We start from the raw sequence: 17,751 nt of genomic DNA on the forward strand, positions 1-17,751 counted from the left end.
CTGCCTGTCGAACTTGCTGGTCTCCCAATCGCCGCCCGGTACAGCGGACGCCGCTCCTTTTTCTCCACTCCCCGCCCCTGGGCGCGGAATTGGAGGCCAGTCCGACCCTGGGGCTCACCGCGTGGGGCGGGGTCTGAGCCGGGCGTGTGCCTGTGTGGGAGGGGGGTGTTGTGGGGGAGGGGGGTGGGGGGGAGGGCTGGGTGTCCGCCAGAGGAGTGTCCACCACTCCAGGCCTCCCCTCCACGCTCTAGGTTGTTTTTGTTGGAAACACCCGCCCCTTCCTTTTGCTTTCCCCGCCCCCTCCTCACTCCTTCCTCTGGGAAAGTCTGATCCCGGCCCCACCGAGCTAGAGCGGAGCAGTCAGCGGTGAGCTGAGCAGGGCGGGCGCCCCACGAGGCTGGGGCGGGGGTTCGGGTGGGGGACGGAGGCTGCCTGCTGGGGAGCCCGTGGGGCCCGGGGGGGACGCGCTCCGGAGAGTTGGCTGCGCGCCGGCCGCCTTGTCCCCGTTGGGTGGCTCCCGCAGGCCATCCTGCCACAGACCCCGCCTGCACGGGGCACCCAGCCTGCACGGGGCACCCCGCCTGCACTGGGGGCGCTCCGCCTGCACTGGGGGCACCCCGCCTGCACGGGGCACCCCGCCTGCTCGGGGGCGCCCCGCCTGCACGGGGGGCACCCCCTCTGCGGAGCCCTCTGCGGAGCCGGACCGGGCAGAAGGGCAGGTCAAAGAGATATGGTCATTCTTTACACCCGGGCGGAGGGTCTTGTTACCGGAGACCCTGTCTCCGTTAGCAATGCGAGCAAATGAGGGAAATGTGATTGCTTCCGGCTGAATGTGCTTTGTTTCCATAAAGTAAAACACCTATTTCAAGCCTTGGATTTCCTTTCATTGATTTTATGGTTTTGTTTATCTTAGGATGTACAATTTAATTGAATTTTTAATTTACATCGTACATTTGAAATGTAGCCACTAAAACTATGATGCAGTAAAGTTGATTTCCCACCTACTTAAAAGGGTCTGGATTCAGTACTTTAAGCTGGGTGTTGTGATAGTTGGAATAAAAATGTAATCTCCATCTATGTATTTCCCGTGGTTATCGTGAAATAGTAAAATCATTTTCATTAAATTTGGGAAAGCCAAATCTGCTCATCACGTTCTGTGAATTTTATAGGACAGTGGCATTAAGCAGAAGGGCATATTGACATTCTGGTTAGCAATAAAGACAGAATTAATACTTTTTATACCTAATGTGGTTGTATACTTTGAATGTCTACAGGAAAACAACTGAAAATCTAGAAAAAAATCAAAGAATTTACTAACCAGTGTGGACTTACAGTTCTCACTAGGTGTGATGTTTATAAATTAGAAAATACAATAGGACAAATAAACCATTCAGTTTGGCATGAACTAACACAAAATTGAAAAACCTGTTTAAAGATATAAAACTCTAGGGACATATGAAAATACATTAAGTATATAAGAGTGTATAGGTACAAGTGCTATCTTTATAAGTAAAGATAGCATTTCTCTAAAGATGTATAAATTAAATTTCAAACTGAATTTTTTGTTTTAAAACAACTATTTAGCTCATGTGGAAAGATTTCAATTAAAAGAAAATATACATATATGTGGAGACTTTAATACATAATAAAAAGTATTGTAAAGCTAGCTATAGTGATTAAAAAGTAATAAAAGAAAGAGGGAGCAGATTTACTGATAAATCAATGAAACTGAAGAGACAGATTTAAGAATAAAAGTAAAGCTGATATTTGATAACCATATATTTTATTTTTTAATATGTTTTTATTGTTGATAGTATTACAGATATCTTCCATTCCCTCCCATCTTCCCCCCCTCCTCCCAGCCCATACCTACCCTCCCAGGTCTTCACTACCCTATTGCCCGTATCCAGGGGCTATGCATCTCTCTATATAAAAGCCTAATATGCTAAGTTTCCATCTGACCGTTTGACTAGTAGCTATGATGTGCACTGACCACCAGGGGGAAGATGCTCTGAACAGTAGGTTAGCTTGCTGCTGGGGTCCGGCTGATTGGGACTGGGCGAGACTGGCCGGACATGCCCTGGAGCCCTCCCGCGGCCCCTCCCGTGGGGTCTCTTGGCCTGGCCTGTGCCCTCTTGCAATCAGTGCACTGGGCCTCTAGTATAAATATAAATTCTTTGGTTTATTTCTTCTCGTCCCCTCAACCCCATATCAAGGTATATCAGTCTGTTCCATCCCTCCCTGATTCAGGTGTTATTTCATTGGTCAATTCATTTTGTTCATTAGATTCCACAAATAAGTGAGATCATGTGATATTTGTCGTACTCAGTTTGGCTTATTTCACATAGCATAATATTTTCCAGGTCCATCCATGCTGTCCCAAAGGGTAAGAGATCCCTCTTTTTTTACAGCTGCATAGTATTCCCTGGTGTAAATGTCCCACAGCTTTTTTATCCATTCATCTACTGATGGGCATTTGGGCTATTTCCAGATCTTAACTATTGAAATAATGCTGCTATGAACATAGGGGTGCATATATTCTTTCTGATTGGTGTTTTGGATATTTTAGGATATATTTCCAGATGTGGGATCACTGGGTTTAATGGAAATTCCATTTTAAATTTTTTGAGGAAAAACTGTACTGTTTTCCATAGTGGCTGCAACAATATGCATTCCCAGCAGGAATGAACTAGTCTTCCCTTTTCTCCACACCCTCACCAGCAGTTGTTTGTTGATTTTTTTGGTGATAGACATTCAGCAGCTGTGAGGTGATATCTCATTGTGGTTTTAATTTGCATTTCTCTGATGATTAGTGACTTTGAGCATTTTTTCATGTGTCTCTTGGCCATTTGTTCTCTTTGGAGAAATGTATATTCAGGTTTTCTGCCCATTTTTTAATTTTATTTTTTAAAGTATTACATATGTCTCTGTGGGAAACCGCCTATTGTCTTCACTAGCAGATAGGAATGGACAAGGATCCCGGAATGCTGGTGACCCTTGAGCCCTGGCAAAGGTCAGAGCTATGCACCCACTGTTTAGTCGAGACAATGGTAGCTGAAGCAACTTCCCCACCAGACAGTCATGTAAGTCCTTACTGATAAGAAAGTCTGCCTGTTACTGGAAATTGCCTGCCTAAGGGCTATAGGGGTATCCCAAATTGAATAAAAGGATGGCAAGGCCTGAGCCCAAGCAGAGTCCTTGCTCTTGAGTTGGGCTCCCGCCTGGTCCCCCAATATTTCCAAATTATTGTTTCTTGTCTCGTCTCTTTCATTTGCATGCGGCCCCTCTTACAGAGCCCGAACTCTGAACCATGCGGGATGTGGGTCATTCACAGGTCTCCTTTTTCCCCATTGACCCTCCCTCCTGCCACTCTCACCCTCCAGGACAGGCTCCCACCACCTCTGTGTTGTGTCCATTGGTTATGCTGATATGCATGCATACAGTCCTTTGATCTCTAACCCCTTCCCCCACTCATCCACTGCCTTCTCTCTGAGGTTGGATGGTATATTCAGTGTTACCTTGACTCTAGATCTATTTTTGTTCATCAGATTATGTTGTTCATTATATCCCACATAAGAGTGAGATCATGTGATATTTATCTTTCTCCAACTCTCTTATTTCACTTAGCATAATGTTTTCCAATTCCATCCATGCTGTTGTAAATGGTAAAAGTTCTTTCTTTTTTATAGAAGCATAGTATTCCATTGTGTAGATGTACCACAGTGTTTTAATCCACTCATCTGCTGATGGGCACTTAGGCTGTTTCCAAATCTTAGCTATTGTAAATTGTGCTGCTATGAACATAGAGGTGCATATATCCCCTGATTGGTATTTTGCGTTTCTTTGGATATATTCTTAGAAGTGGGATTACTAGGTTAAATGGGAGTTCCATTTTTAACTTTTTGAGGAAATTCCATACTGTGTTCCACAGTGGCTACACCAGTCTGCATTCCCACTAGCAGTGCACGAGGGTTCCTTTTTCTCCACATCCTCTCCAGCACTTGTTTGTTGATTTGTTGACAATAGCCACTTTGACAGGTATGCGATGGTACTTCATTTTTGTTTTGATTTGCATATCTCGGATGATTAGTGACTTTGGGCATGTTTTGATATGTCTCTGGGTTCTGTATGTCCACTTTCGAAAAGTGTCTATTTAGGTCCTTTGCCCATTTTTTGAATGCATTGTTTACCTTACTTTTGTTAAGTTCTATGAGTTCCCTATAAATTTAGGAGATTATGCCCTTATCTGTGATAGCATTGGCAAATATGTTCTCCCATGCAGTGGGCTTTCTTGTTGTTTTGTTGATGGTTTCTTTTGCTGTGCAGAAGCTTTTTATTTTGAGGTAGCCCCATTTGTTTATTTTCTCCTTAGTCTCCATTGCCCTAGGAGTTGTATTGGTAAAGATATTGATAAGACATATGTCTGATATTTTGCTGCCTATGTGCCGCAACCTTTTGCAGCGAGGGTTCAGGAATCTGAAGAAGGGACTGCGACATAAACAGATATACTAGACAAGAAATATAAATTTAGAAATCATTGGGGGAACCAGGAGGAGACCTACTCTCTAGTGGAGTGGCTCTCTGAATGTCCAGACCCTTAGCTTTTTATTTACTAGAATATACATTTGCCCTTTAGCAAAGCAAACAGACATCAATGTTAAGGTTTGGTAAACAATAAAGGATTATCAGGTTAGGGGATTACCTTCAGCTATTCAGCCAACAGCAGGTTAATACAATTCTGATTCTCAGCCCTGCTGAATATCAAAGTCCATCAGCCTTCTGAGGACTTTTTGCATTTGTTATGACCTGCTGGTCTTAGCCTCCAGCACCTATGGAATCTTACAATATTTTTATGGTTTTCCATCTTACATTTAAGTCCTTGAACCATTTTGAGTTTATTTTTGTGTATGGTGTAAGTTGGTGATCTAGTTTCATTTTTTTGCATGTCTCTGTCCAATTTTCCCAACACCATTTATTGAAGAGACTGTCTTGACTCCATTGCATGCTCTTGCCTCCTTTGTCAAATATTAACCCTTTGCACTCGCTTGCTTTTTTTTCGATTCCTTTATTCTACTTGGGATTTAATTTTTTAAATACCCCAGATTTTACAAAGCGCAGCAGTAGAATAAAAAACTGGAGTTTCTTTTCATACAAACTTATTTATTTGGATTTTTTTTATATTTCAAATTATTGATACATTCAAAGAGTAATTTTAATCTCGACATCCGAGTGCAAAAGGTTAATTGAGCATAATGGCTTGGGTTGATTTCTGGGTTCTCTGTTCTGTTCCATTGGTCTATATGTCTTCTTGTGCCAATACCAGGCAGTTTTGAGAACCATGGCTTTGTAATACAGCTTGAAATCTGGTGTTGTGATCCCTTTAACTTTGTTCTCTTTCTCAGGGCTATAGGTGTATCCCAAATTGAATAAAAGGATGGCAATTGGGTCTTTTTTATTCCAGATTAATTTTTGGAGAGTTTGTTCTCTATCTTTGAAATATGCCGTTGGTATTTTAATGGGATTGCATTGAATCTGTAGATTGCTTTGGATAGTATGGAATTTAATGATGTTGATTCTAGTAATCCATGAACATGGTATGTTCTTCCATTTGTTTATGTCTTTCTCTATCTCTTTTTTTAATATCCTGTGTTTTCTGAGTTAAGTTCTTTTACCTCCTTAGTTAAGTTTATTCCTAGGTATCTTAATTTTTTGATGCAATAGAAAATGAGATTTTTTTTTTTTTCATTTCTCTTTCTGTGAGTTCATTATTGGTGTATGAAAAGGCCATAGATTTCTGGGTGTTAATTTTGTATCCTGCTACATTGCTGAATTCATTTATTAGGTCTAGTACTTTTTTGATGGAGTCTTTGGGTTTTTTTATGTACAGTATCATTCATCTGCAAATAAGGACAATTTTACTTCTTTTCCGATTTGGATGTCTTTTATTTCTTCTTATCTGATTGCCATGGTTACCACTTCAGTAATATATTAAACAGGAGTGGAGAAAGTGGAAATGGATTTAGTTTTTGCCCATTGAGTCTGATGTTGGCTGGTTTGTCATATAAGGCGTTTATTATGTTGAAGTATTATCTCTCTATTCCCACTTTGCTGAGAGTTTTTATGAAGAAAGGGTGTTGGATTTTGTCAAATGCCTTTTCTGCATTAATTGATATGAGTATGTGATTTTTGTCTCTCAATTTGTTTATGTGGTAACACATTTATTGATTTGTGGATATTGTATCATCCTTGAATCCCTGGAATAAAGCCCACTTGGTCATTTTGTATGATCTTTCTAATGTAATGCTGGATCCAATTTGCTAAAATTTTGTTGAGGATTTTAGCATTTATGTTCATCAAGGATATTGGCCTGTAGTTCTCTTTTTTTTGTGGTGTATTTATCTGGTTTTGAAATTAGGGTGATGTTAGCTTCATATAAAGAGCTTGGAGGTGTGCCTTCCTCTTGAATTTTTTGGAATAGCCTGAGGAGGATAGGTTTTAGTTCCTCTTTCAATGTTTGGAAGAACTCTTTTGCTTACTGGAAGATTTTTGATCATTGCTTCAATTTCTTCAATAATTATGGGCCAATTAGGTTTTCTGATTCTTCCTGATTGAGTTTTGGGATCTTGTATTTTTCTAACAATAAGCCCATTTCATCTATGTTGTCCATTTTGTTGGAATAGAGTTGTTCATAGTATCCTATCTAATAAAGAGGGAATATGCTAGTTGACCATCATGCTGTTGCAAAGATGGTGGCGCCCACACCCAATGAGGATGTAGTATGCTAATTGACTGCCCTGCCCTCAAAGATGGTGGCATCCACAGCCAATAAGGAGGGAATATGCTAATTGATTGCCTCGCCTTCAAAGATGTCGGCACACACAGCCAGAAGATGGCAGCGCCCAGTACCTTCGGCCCCACCTTTGAGCATCCAAGGTGCAGTCAAGCCTTGGATGGCGGCTGCCCAGCGCCCAGCACGGGCCTGAGGTACAGGCAAGCCTGGAATGGCGGCTTCCCAGCCGACGCCCGTGGTTTAGGCAAGCCTCGGCTGTTGGCTGCCCAGCCACCCAGGGCCGCTCCGAGGAGCAGGCAAGCCTCGGATGGCGTCTGCCCAGCCGCCAAGGGCTGCACAAGGCTCAGGTAACCAGGGCTGGCCAAGGTTTACGTTGCCGGCTGTGGCAGCAGCAGAGGTGTAATGGGGGCATCACCTTCCCCTGATCACCGGGTTGCCTCCTGCCCCTGAGGACTCCCAGACAGTGAGAGGGGGCAGACCAGGCTGAGAGAACCACTCTCCAGTGCATGAATTTTCATGCATCGAGCCTTTAGTTTTTTCATAATCCTTTGTATTTATGTGGGATTGGTTCTTACTTCACCTCTTTCATTTCTGATTTTGTTTATTTGGGTCCTCTCGCTTTGCTTCTTGGTGAGCCTGGGTAGAGGTTCATCAATCTTGTTTATCCTTTCAAAGAACCAACTCTTGGTTTTGTTGATCTTTTGTATTGTTTTTTTTTTCCTCTATGTTGTTTATTTCTGCTCTGATCTTTATGAATACCTTCCTAATGCTTACACTGGGCGCTTCTTGTTGCTCTCTTTCTAACTCTTTGAGTTGTAGGGTTAGATAATTTATTACCAATTTTTCTTGTTTTTTTGAGGTAGGCGTGTAGAGCTATGAACTTCCCTCTCAAGACTGCTCTCACTGTGTACCATAGGTTTTGGATTGTTGTGTTTTCATTGTCATTTGTTACCAGGATGCTTTTTATTTCTTCTTTGATCTCTTTGGTAACACAGTTATTGTTTTTTTTTCTTCATTTTTTTATTAAGGTATTATTTGTGTACATATCTTACCATTGTCCCCCCCACCCCACTCCCATACATGCCCTCACCCCCAGTGTTTTGCGTCCATTGGTTATGCTTTTATGCATGCATAAAAGTCCTTTGGTTGATCTCGTATCTCCCCCACCTCTCCCTAACATTCCTGCTGTAATTTGACAGTCTGTTTGATGCTTTACTGCCTCTGTATCTATCTTTTTGTTCATCAGTTTATAATGTTCTTTATTATCCATAAATGAGTGAGATCATGTGGTATTTTTCCTTCATTGACTGGCTTATTTCACTTAGCATAATGTTCTCCAATTCCATCCAGGTTGCTGCAAATGATGAGAATTCCTTCTTTTTTATGGCAGCATAGTATTCTATTGTGTAGATGTACCATAGTTTTCTGATCCAGTCATCTGCTGACGGGCACCTAGGCTGTTTCCAAGTCTTCGCTATTGTAAATTGTGCTGCTATGAACATAGGGGTGCATATATCCTTTCTGATTGGTGTTTCCAGTTTCTTAGGATATATTCCTAGGAGTAGGATTACTGGGTCAAATGGGAGTTCAATTTTTAGTTTTTTGAGGAAACTCCATACTGTTCTTCACAGTGGCTGCACCAGTCTGCATTCCCACCAGCAGTGCACGAGGGTTCCTTTTTCTCCGCATCCTCGCCAAGACTTGTTGTTTGTTGATTTGTTGATAATAGCCATTCTGACAGTTGTGACATGGTACCGCATTGTCATTTTGATTTGCATCCCTTAGATAATTAGTGACTTTGAGCATGTTTTCATGTGTCTCTTGGCCTTCCTTCTTTCTTCTTTCAAAAAGATTCTATTTAGGTCCATTGCTCCTTTTTTTTAATTGGATTTACCTTCATTTTATTAAATTGTATAAGTTGCCTGTAGATGTTGGAGATTAAACCTTTATCAAATATGTTCTCCCATAGAGTGGGCTTTCTTGTTGTTTTGTTGATGGTTTCTTTTGCTGTGAAAAAGCTTTTTATTTGGATGTAGTCCCATTTGTTTATTTTCTCTTTAGCTTCCATTGCCCTAGGAGCAGTATCAGTGAAGAAGTTCTTTCGGCATATGTGTGCGATTTTGCCTCCTGTGGATTCCTCTAGTATTTTTATGGTTTCCCATCTTATGTTTAAGTCTTATATCCATTTTTAGTTTATTTTTGTGTATGGTGTAAGTTGGTGATCTAGTTTCACTTTTTTGCATGCATCTGTCCAATTTACCCAACACCATTTATTGAAGAGACTGTTTTGACTCCATTGTATGTTCATGCTTCCTTTGTCAAATATTAATTGAGCATAGTGGTTTGGGTCGATATCTGGATTCTCTATTCTGTTCCATTGGTCTATATGCCAGTACCATGCTGTTTTGAGAACAGTGGCTTTGTAATACAGCTTGAAGTCTGGTATTGAGATCCCTCCTACTTTATTCTTCTTTCTCAGGATTGATGTGGCTATTCAGGGACTTTTTTTATTCCAGATGAATTTTTGGAGAGTTCTTTCTAGGTCTGTGAAATATTCCATTGGTATTTTAATGGGGAATGCCTTGAATCTATAGATTTCTTTGGGTAGTATGGACATTTTAATGATATTGATTCTACCAATCCATGAACATGGTATGTTCTTACATCTGTTTACGTCTTCCTCTATCTCTTTTTTCAGTGTCCTGTAGTTTTCCACGTATAGGTCTTTTATCTCATTTGTTTAAGTTTATTCCTTGGTATCCTAATTTTTTTGGTGCCATGGTAAATGGGATTGCTTTTTTAGTCTCTCTTTCTGTAAGTTCACTATTGGTGTATAGAAATGCCTTAGATTTCTTGGCGTTAATTTTGTATCCTGCTACATTGCCGAATTCATTTATTAAGTCTGTTAGTTTTTTGATGGAGTCTTTTTGGTTTTTTTATGTACAATATCATGTCATCTGCAAATAAGGACAGCTTTACTTCTTCTTTTCCAATTTTGATGCCTTTTATTTCTTCTTCTTGTCTGATCACAATGACTAATATTTCTAATACTATGTCAAATAGGAGGGGTGAGAGTGGCCATCCCTGTCTTGTTCCTGTTCTTAGGAGAAATGGTTTAATTTTTACCCATTGAGTATGATGTTAGCTGTGGGTTTATCATATATAGCTTTTATTATGTTGAGGTATGATCCTTCTATTCCCACCTTGTTGAGAGTTTTTATCACGAAAGGGTATTGGATTTCGTCAAATGCTTTTTCTGCATCAATTGACATGACTATGTGATTTTTATCTCTCAATTTGTTTATGTGATGTATCACGTTTATTGATTTGCGGATATTGTATCATCCTTGCATCCCAGGGATAAATCCTACTTGGTCATGGTGTATGATCTTTCTGATGTACTGCTGGATTCGCTTTGCTAGAATTTTGTTGAGGATTTTGGCATCTATGTTCATGAGGGATATTGGCCTGTAATTCTCTTTCATTGTCTTGTCTTTATCTGGTTTTGGTATTAGGGTGATGCTGGCTTCATAGAAGGAGCTTGGAAGTGTTCCTTCCTCTTGAATTTTTTGGAATAGTCTGAGGAGGATAGGTTTTAGTTCTTCCTTGAATGTTTGGTAAAACTCTCCTGTGAAGCCATCTGGCCCCGCGTCGGGCTTTTGTTTGCCAGAAGCTTTTTGATGACTGCTTCAATTTATTCCATAGTTATTGGCCTATTGAGATTTTTAGGTTCTTCCTGATTGAGTTTTGGAAGATTATATTTTTCTAGGAATGTGTCCATTTTCTCCAAGTTGTCCAGGTTGTTGGAATACAGTTGTTCCTAGTGTTTTTTAATAATCCTTTGTATTTCTGTGGGGTCTGTTGTTATTACACCTCTTTCATTTTTTATTTTGTTTATTTGGTTCCTCTCTCTTTGCTTCTTGGAGAGCCTGGCTAGAGGTTCATCAATCTTGTTTATCTTCTCAAAGAACCACCTCTTGGTTTTGTTGATCTTTTGTATTGTTTCTTTGGTCTCTATATCGTTTATCTCCACTCTGATCTTTATTATTTCCTTCCTTCTGCTTACACCGGGCTTTTCTTGTTGCTCTCTCTCTAACTCTTTGAGTTGTAGGGTTAGGTAGTTTATTACCATTGTTTCTTATTTTTTGCAGTAGGCTTGTAGAGCTATGAACTTCCCTCTCAAGACTGCTTTCGCTGTGACCCATAGATTTTGGATTGTTGTGTTTTCATTGTCATTTGGTGCCATGATGTTTTTTTATTTCTTCCTTGATCTCTCTGGTAACCCAGTCATTGTTTAATAGCATGCTGTTTAGTCTCCATGTGTTTTATTTCTTTGGATTGTTGTTATTGTAGTTGATTTTCAGTTTTCTGCCATTATGATGAGAAGATGCTTGGTATGATTTCTATCTTCTTGAATTTGAAGAGACTTTGCCTATGTCCCAGCATATGGTCTATCTTTGAAAATGACCCATGTGCACTTGAGAAGAATTTATATTCTGTGGCTTTGGGGTGAAAAGTTCTGAAGATGTCAATTAATTCCATCTGGTCTAATGAGTCATTTAGGATTGATGTTTCTCTGCTGATTTTTTGTTTAGAGGATTTGTCTATTGGTGATAGTGGGGTATTAAAGTCTCCTACTATGATTGTATTGCTGTCAATCTCTCCCTTGATATCCTCCAGTATTTTTGTATGTATTTGGGTGCTTCTGTATTGGGTGGGTATATGTTTACCAGAGTTATTCTTGTTGGATTGCTCCGTTTAGTATTATGAAGTGGCCTTCCTTATCTCTTGTTATGTCCTTCACTTTGAGATTTAATTTTTCAGATATAAGTATTGCTACCCTAGCTTTTTTTTCATTTCCATTCACCTGGAAAACCTTTTTCCATCCCTTCACCCTCAGTCTTGTGCGTCTTTTTTTTCTGAGGTGGGTTTCTTATAGACAGCAGCTATATGGGTCGCGTTTTCTTATCCAATCTGTTACACTATATGTTTTTATTGGAACATTTAATCCATTTACATTTAAAGTTATTATTGATAGGTATTTATTTGTCACCATTGTTATTCTTTACCCCTGTGTTCCTTCTTCGCTTCCTATATTTTTTTTTTACAGCAGACACTTTAGCATTTCTTGCATTGTTGGTTTGGTAGTAATAAATACCCTTAGTCCTTTTTTGTCTGTGAAGCTCCTGATTTCACCTTCAATTTTGATTGAAAGCCTTGCTGGTTCCTGTATTCTTGGATTCAGTCCCTTCCTTTGCATGACTTTGTATATTTCATTCCATTCCCTTCTGGACTGATAAGTTTCTGTTGAGAAATCAGTTGCTAGTCTGATGGGGGTTCCTTTGTATGTAACTTTCTCTCTCTGGACGCTTTTAAGATCCTTACTTTGTCGTTTGTCAATTTAATTATAATGTGCCTTGGCGTCGGTCTTTTGGGATTCATTTTGCTTAGGACTCTGTGAGCTTCTTGGATTTTTATGTGTTTTTTCTTCCCTAAATCAGGGAAGTTTTCTGTCATTATTTCTTCAAACAGGTTTTGTATTCCTTGCTCAGTTTTCTGTCCTTCTGGAACCCGTATTATGCGGATGTTGTTTTGTTTTGTGTTGTCCCAAAGTTCCTTTAGGCTCTCCTCCTGCTTTTTAATTTTTTTTCTAGAAGCTTCTCTATTTGGATACTTTTTCTAGCTCACTGATGTGGTCCTCTGCTTCTTCTAGTCTACACTTGATGCTTTCTAATGAATTCTTTACAGCAACGATGTCATTTTTCATTTCCTCTTGGTTCTTCTTCATTTCCTTTTCGTCTTACTCATATTGTCGAATTTGTCTTCCATTCTTTTCATACACCTTATGACCATTTATCTGAATTCTTTCTCTGATAGGTTGCTTGCCTCTATTTCGTTTACTTCCTTTTCTGGTGATGCCTGCTTTTTTTCCTATGCGGGCTGTTTCTTTGTCTCCCCATGTTCTCTCTTCTCCAGATTTCTGGTTATGTCGTTACCTTGCTCCTGCGTTGATTTAAAGGCACAAAATACAAGACAACCAGGTACAAAACACAAGGCACTGAACAGAAATTTATTCAAAATATTAATAACCCCCAATATAGGTGACCACCAGAGAAAGGCAAATTAGGGAATAGGAGGAAAGTATAAGAGGAAAAAGAAAAAAAAAATAGGAGTGCCAAAATGTAATTGGGAAAAGGAAAAGAGAAAAGAAAAAGATTAAGAAAGGAAAGGGGAACAGACTATATATATGGGGAGAAAACTCCAAGATAACAGCCACTAATCCCAGCAAATGCCAACAACAATTACCTGGAGATTAATACAAACTACAGACAACAACTAATAGCAAGCGAGGCGAGGGAAAACAGAAGCAAACAAAAGAAGAATAAGGAAAACAATCTCACAAGAAAGCATAAAGAATCCATATAGTCAACATTCAAACAAACAGCAACATAAGGACAGAGAGAAAAACAATTTTTTGGATATTTAAGACAGAGAAGAGAGGTGTGTATGGACTTGGAGCAGGGGATTGGAAATTAGATATATAAGTAGGGTGAAATTTTAACAGGGAGTAAACAGAAAGAATAGGGAAAATCTAAAGCAGCAAAAGGGTAAGAGAAACAGGACACCAAAAGGGGGAAAGTTAGGAAGAGAGTGATGGCATAAAGGTAGAGTTGAGATAGAGTAAAAGGATGCAAAAGGAAAGATGAAAATAGAATGTGTAACACTAATCCCAAAATAAAATAAAGAGAAAATAAAATGACACTTAAAAAAAAAGGTAAAATAGTAGTAGTAATAATACTGATTGAAAATAAAAATGTAATAATTAAAAATGTAAAATCAAGTGAGGAAAAAACAAAAAAATTAGTGTCTTATGTAAAAGATGAAGAAAATAAAAATTTAAAAAATTAAAAATAAAAAAAATAAAATGTGCAGTAGTGAAGGTAATTCACTTCCTCTATTGTTCTGTTTGGCACGCCTGTTTTCCAATCAGGACAGTGTTGCAGATCCCTGCGTTCCACTGCTCCTCAGTGTTGTAAGCCAGTCCTGATTTTTAAGCAGGCGGTGTCTTACTTTCTCGTATTCCTGTATTTTTGATTACACAAGAGTCAATTTGTGATTCAGCCCCTGGGTGGCAGTGTTTCTGGATTGACCTCCGGGTCTATAGGTCCTCTCTAGCCTGTACTTAGATCCTGATTTCCCTGTGGCACTCAATACCGGATTGTGGAGGTGGGCTGCCCCAGAGCTGGCTCTCCAACGGTCACTCCCCGCTCCGATCCCCAGGTTCCAGAAAAACAACTTTCCCCCGCAGTTTCCCAGGGTGTTCCCAACTGGGTGATCCTATGTATTGGGCTTAGTAATCAGAAGCAAGGATTTGAAGAGGAAAAAGCCCAAGTGTGTGAACAATGGGGCTGTAGGCAAGTCTGTGTAGTCCTCCTTTCCTCCTTGTGTCTAAGCAGCCAGCACACTTTGAAGATTTTTAGGCTTTCCTTTTGCATCAGAACAAAATGGGTTGCTTTTTAGAGATCCCTTCTGTTAGCAGCTCTGAGGACCCTCTTTCATATTCATGGATCACGCCAGCCCCAACAGCCACGGATTTTTCTAGGCACAGACTTTCCCCGTTCCTCCAGCTCCCCCAGTGCGCGTGTTTCTCTCTCCCGGCAAGACCAGAGACCTTATCTTATCCCAAGCGAAATCTGACCTTTCCGTGGTGGAGGGTAGAGCTCCTCTGATTCTGCGTGTTTGTGCCAAGTGGGGACCCGTGTTCTGGGGTTCGCAGCTGTTCGGTGGTTGCCTCAAGTTGTAGCTTTTCAAGCTTCCGATAAGATCCACTTTCCCCTTCAAGATGGCGCGGTCTCCTCGTTCGAGTCGGTTGCTCTGAGAGGGAACCCAGCAGCAGTGGGGGCTGCTCGGACAGGAGAACCCCGTCCAGCAGTCCCCCACCTTCTGGAGTTTAGCTGTCCCTTAACTCACCAACAAATACTCCCCGTGTGACCCTCAGCTGTTCTTTCTTTCTGCTCCGGGACAAGGCTCAGGACCTGTCTTTCTATTCCGCTGCCATTTTTCTATCCATCATGACAGTATTGTCTGTGGCTACTTTTGCACTATTGCCAATCATTGTTTAATAGCATGCTATTTAGCCTCCAAGTGTTTGATTTTTTATTGTTTTTATTGTAGTTGATTTCTACTTTTATGCTATTGCAACCAGAAAATATGCTTGATATGATTTCTGTCTTCTTGAATTTGAATAGGCTTTGCCTGTGTCTCAATATGTGGTCTATCTTTGAAAATGACCCATGTGTACTTGAGAAGAATGTATATTCTGTGGCTTTGGGGTGAAATATTCTGAAGATGTCAGTTAATTCCATATGATCTAGTGAGTCATTTAGGATTACTCTTTCCTTGCTGATTTTTTGTTTAGAGCATTTATCTGGTCGTGTCAATGGGTTATTAAAGTACCCTACTATGACTATATTCCTGTCAGTGTGTCCTTTGATATCTTCCAGAAGGCTTTTTATGTATTTGTGCACTCCTTTATTGAGTGTATACATGTTTACCAGGGTTATATCCTCTTGTTGTATTGATCCCTTTAGTATTATGAAGTGGCCTTCCTTATCTGTTGTTATGGCTTTCACTTTGAGGTCTATTTTGTCAGATATATGTATTGCTACCCCAGCTTTGTTTTTATTTCCATTTGCCTTAAAAAAATTTTTTTCCATCTCTTCACTATCAGTCTGTGTGAGTCCTTTGTTCCGAGATTGGTTTCTTGTAGACAGCAAATATATGGGTCATATTTTCTTATTTATTCAGCTACCCTATGTCTTTTGATTAAAGCATTGAAGCCATTTACATTTAAGCTTATTATTGATAGGTACTTGTTTTTTGCCATTTTAATTCTTTGCCCCTGTGTTCCTTCTTCCCTTCCTATTCCTTCTTTTTACAGCAGTCCCTTTTGCATTTCTTGCACTGCTGGCTTGGTGGGAATAAACTCCCTTAGTCCATTTTTGTCTGTGAAGCTCCTGATTTCACCCTCAATTTTGATTGATAGCCTTGCTGGGTACAGTATTCTTGGATTCAGACCCTTCCTTTGCATGACTTTGTATATTTCATTCCATTTCCTTCTGACCTGATGTGTTTCTGTTGAGAAATCAGTCACTAGTCTGATGGGGGATCCTTTGTAGGTAACTTTCTGTCTCTCTCTGGCTGCTTTTAATACTCTTACTTTGTCGTTGGAGTTTGCCAATTTAAGTATTATGTGTCTTGGTGTTGGTCTTTTTCTGTTCATCTTGTTTGAGACTCGGTGTGCTTCTTGAACTTGTGTGAGTTTTTTCTTCCCAATATCAGTGAAGTTTTATGTCATTATTTCTTCAAACAGGTTTTCTATTTCTTTCTCAGTTTCCTGTCCTTCTGGTACCCCTATTATGCAGATGTTGTTTCATTTTTTGTTGTCCCAAATCTTCCTTAGGCTCTCTTCCTGCTTTTTAAGTTTTTTCCTGTTGCTGCTCTGTTTGGGTTTTTTTTCCTACCTTTACTTATAGTTTGCTGATACGGTCCTTAGCTTCTTGTACTCTACTATTGATGCTTTCTATTGTGATCTTTACTGCAGCATTGTCATTTTTCATTTCATTTCCTTTTAGTTCTTACACATATTGTTGAATTTGTCTTGTATCCTTTTCAGCATCCTTATGACCAATTCCCTGAATTATTTCCCTGACATATTGCTTGCATCCATTTTGTTTACTTCCCTTTCCGGTGATTTCTACTTTGTTTTATATGGGGACTGTTTCTTTGTCTCCCCATTTTTGCTCCTCTCCAAGTGTCTGGTTATGTTGTTCACTCTCTACCACATTAATCAAAAGGCACAAAATACAACTCGAGAAGACATGACACAGAAGGAACAAAACTCGAGTATATTCATGACGCTGATAACCCCAAATAAAGATAACTACCAGAGAAAAGAGAATTAGGGGAGAGAAAAGAGTGCGAAAATGATATTGAGAAAAGGAAAAAAGGTAAGAGTGAAAGAAAAAGAAGAAAAAAAAAAGGAGAAAAAAGTGTGTATATGGGGGAAAAAATCAGCAAAAAATACAAACAACCAACACCCAGAAAAAAAGGGGCAAACTGAATCTGAGGAGGCAGAGCTTATTTGCAGAAGGTAAAGTCAAGGATTTTAGTGAATGGGGTAATGGCCACTATTCAGTACAGAGGAGGTAGAAAGGGAATGAGTGTATATAAAAAAAAAGTAAGAAACAAAATACTCAATAAAAAACATATTTATTTAAAAATGTATATATAAGAAATAAATTTCCCCTTTGTTTAACCTATCTATCTATATATTCATCTATTTTTGGAAAAGGAGACTATAGAGCAGATAGGCCTGAGTTTGGTGAGTGAAACTAATTAAGCTATTAGTAGAAGAAGAGAGCAAGCGATGAGGGGAAAAATAAAGGCATAAAATACAAAAAAAAAAAAAAAAAAAAAAACACCCAAAAAATAAACAATCCACTTCAAAAAAAGAAGAAAATTGGCTAGTCCAGAAAGAGAAAAGAGGAGGGTGCATGGACTAGGATCAGGGGAGAGGAAATTCAATATATGCGTACGCCAACAGAGACTACTATAATAGTAATGTGTCAGTATGCAGATAAAGAAGATGAATTTTTAACAAGGAGTTAAAAGAAAAGAGAGAAAAACTAAAGCAGGAACATGAGATAAGAAACAGGATGAAAAAGGGAGAAGTGAGGAAGAAAAGGTTGGCAAAAAGAAAAATGAGATAAATATAAAAGTAAAAATAGAATGTAGAACACTAATTCAAAAAAATAAAAGATTAAAGAAATAAAAATTAATGATAAAAATAAACAAAAATAAAATAAAAGGGAAAAACTAATTTCTTAAGTTAAAGATAAAAAATACAAAAGTGAAGTAGTGAAGTGTCATTCTCTTAAGCTGAGTTTTAGTGTCCCGTG

The 17,751-nt window shown here is 39.3% G+C and overlaps 1 protein-coding gene across 1 annotated transcript in view; it reads left to right on the plus strand.

Moving 5' to 3' along the window:
- The first annotated feature begins 246 nt into the window (after positions 1–246).
- PLSCR4 (phospholipid scramblase 4) overlaps positions 247–17,751 on the plus strand; it is a 54,483-nt gene continuing 36,978 nt past the window's right edge. The window contains exon 1 of the mRNA XM_079766426.1: positions 247–366. The gene's annotated coding sequence lies outside the window, so the exon portion shown is untranslated. The remainder of the gene's footprint in view (positions 367–17,751) is intronic.

This window comes from Cnephaeus nilssonii (assembly GCF_951640355.1).
Source record: "Cnephaeus nilssonii genome assembly, chromosome: 3".
Lineage (NCBI taxonomy): Eukaryota > Metazoa > Chordata > Mammalia > Chiroptera > Vespertilionidae > Cnephaeus > Cnephaeus nilssonii.